The sequence below is a fragment of the Macaca fascicularis genome, chromosome X (assembly GCF_037993035.2).
Source record: "Macaca fascicularis isolate 582-1 chromosome X, T2T-MFA8v1.1".
Taxonomy (NCBI): Eukaryota; Metazoa; Chordata; class Mammalia; order Primates; family Cercopithecidae; genus Macaca; species Macaca fascicularis.
This window is the reverse complement of record NC_088395.1, coordinates 92,745,529-92,748,077: the sequence shown is the minus strand read 5'-3', so window position 1 is coordinate 92,748,077 and position 2,549 is coordinate 92,745,529. Positions and strand designations below refer to the sequence as shown.

The following is a 2,549-nucleotide window of genomic DNA, read 5'->3' as shown; positions in this document are numbered from 1 at the left end:
AAGAAAAGAAAAATGCTAAGAAGACAACTAGTAAACAATAGTTCTCTTGGCCAATTTATTCCCAAACTTCCAAATTTGCTCCTTAAAGGAGACAACTTTCAAATGTTTTGGTTATCTCTACTGGCACTTATCTCTACTTTTCTAAACAATATGCTTATATTGCTATTTCTTGATTAATCACTCTTAAATTCTACCTTTTGACTTTCTATGATAGTAGATAAGGATTTAGACCTCTTACACTTAAACTTCTAAACTTCCCCTCCCCATGCTTTCAATATAGTTATATCATAATTTAGGGAAAATTGGCACTCAGCATTTACATTGGTATGACCATATACATTTTGTTTGTAGTTGAACTGACTAGTATACTGTTATTACTTTTCTTTTCTCGTATAATTTCTTCTTTTTCCAGACATTAATAATTGACCCTTTTCTTTATATTCTTAGATTTTTATGAACCTACTACTAATTGTACCCAAACATTCCGTCATTGTTTCCACACTATTTTCCACATGAGCAAACACATCAGGTAATTCCTCAATTCCCATTTTCCCAGAAGTATTCCCTCTTGGAGCCTTTTACCTCTTTGCTCGGCTTTGGGCTAGTTTCTCTCCAGGTCTATTGCATATCTACCATCCTGAATATTCCCTTTGCCATCATCCTGTGTTGGATTCCCTGTTCCTTTAATCTTCCTTTTTCTCTATTTGCTCCCTTGTTTTGGTAGACCATATCCTCCAGTCACTTTCCCAGTGCTGCATAGAAGGCACTTTTTGAGTCCTAATATGTTTGAAAACATCTTTAGAGCTACTAATACACTTTGCAGTGCCTCATTTTTTAATATGAATGGGAAGTCAAATATTATCATATATTTGAAGAAGGCCTCTGATATATTTTTTAAAAGGCCAAAATAAACAGAGAAGACTTGGAGAGGAAAAACACAGAGCCAAAGCTAACAATAAAACGTTCAAAATAGGTAAATAATATGCTTCCACAGATGAGAGATGCTGCATCTGTGAATCAAGAACAAGATACTATATGAACTCGCTGACGCTGAACACATGGAGCTTCCTGGAATGTGGCATGCCCACGTAGCCGTACACGTCTCTTTAACTGTATTCTTCGTGATATCTTTTATAGTAAACCAACAAATGCATTGAAAACATATGCTTGAGAGACAGGTGCCACTGAAACTATGAATAGTACATGAACTTCACTTGCTATTGAAGAGTATTCCGATACTGAGGTACAGAAACACCAAGTAGTAAGTCTGGAAGCACGGCAAGACAAGCTTATAAAAGCATTTGGATACTTTTCTTAAAGGTGAGAGTGGATTGAGGATGATTTTTCCTCTATATGGAAAAGTATTAGTAGTTGAGATGAAATGGTTTGCAGACCAGGGACACAGTGCAGTTGGTGTGAAAACCAGTGAACTTGAGATACAAGAATTTTTTACAAAGCAAATCTTTCTTACTCAGAAGAACCAATCACTGAAATTCCTGAAACCAAATATATAAGAGTTCTTTAGGGAACATTTCATTGTACTGTTGCAGCATTTTTTATCTTCCCAGAACAAATATTGGCAAATTTGACAGGATTTGGAATAGAGGGGCATTAGTTACCATTAATCCAGGTGGATTGTGAATGCTCTGCAAGTATAATGTCGTTCCTCCTGAGAAAAGGGTTTCAGTTCCTCATGTGTGTTCTTTCTTATGATTCAAGTAAAAACACCATTTTTATGTTCCACATGCTTAAATTGAAAGGTTGTTTGGTACAATATGCAGTATTTATTGTCTTGGAAATGCTGATGCTTTTGAAGAACAATATAAAAGTTGGGGAATTGACTGCATTTTTGGAAAGATATATCTACTTACAGAAAAATAAATGAGACATGATAAAATCAAGTAACATCACCATGATTTTGAGCAATTGAAAATTATGCTGAGGCTGGGCACAGTGGCTCATGCTTGTAATCCAGCACTTTGCGAAGTCAAGGAGGGAGGACTGCTTGAGATCAAGAGTTGGAGGCCAGCCTGGAATATACTGAGGCCTCATGTCTACAAAATATAAAAATAGAAAATTAGCCTGGCATGGTGGCATGAGCCTGTAGTTCCAGCTACTTGCGAGGCTGACGTTGGAGGATCACTTGAGCCTTGGACGTTGAGGTTGCTGTGAGCCTGCCTGCGCCACTGCGCTCCAGCCTGGGTGACAGATCAAGATGTTGTCTCAAAAAAAAAAAAAAGAAAGAAAAGAAAAGAAAAGAAAAAAGAAAACAAAGAAAGAAAAAAAAATTATTCTAAGGCCTGAAAATGTAATAGATGAATTTTTAAAACTTGTTTATAAACCATAACATAGATCTTTGCTCAAAAATGCATACAACTTCTTAGAAAGAAAAACACATACTAAAAAAGTTAAAATAGTGTCTTTGGAGGAGAGTATGGTGGGTAAAAGGTGAAAGATTAAACCTGTGTGTCTTACTGACAGATTGCAAGATTTTTTTTATCAATCAGTATGTATTACTTGTATAATTAAAAAATAAAAATGTAATGCAT

General features: G+C 35.6%; 1 pseudogene; it reads left to right on the top strand.

The window, feature by feature from the left end:
- The first annotated feature begins 1,192 nt into the window (after positions 1-1,192).
- LOC102121892 (thiopurine S-methyltransferase-like) lies at positions 1,193-1,881 on the top strand (annotated as a pseudogene).
- The last annotated feature ends 668 nt before the right edge of the window (positions 1,882-2,549 follow it).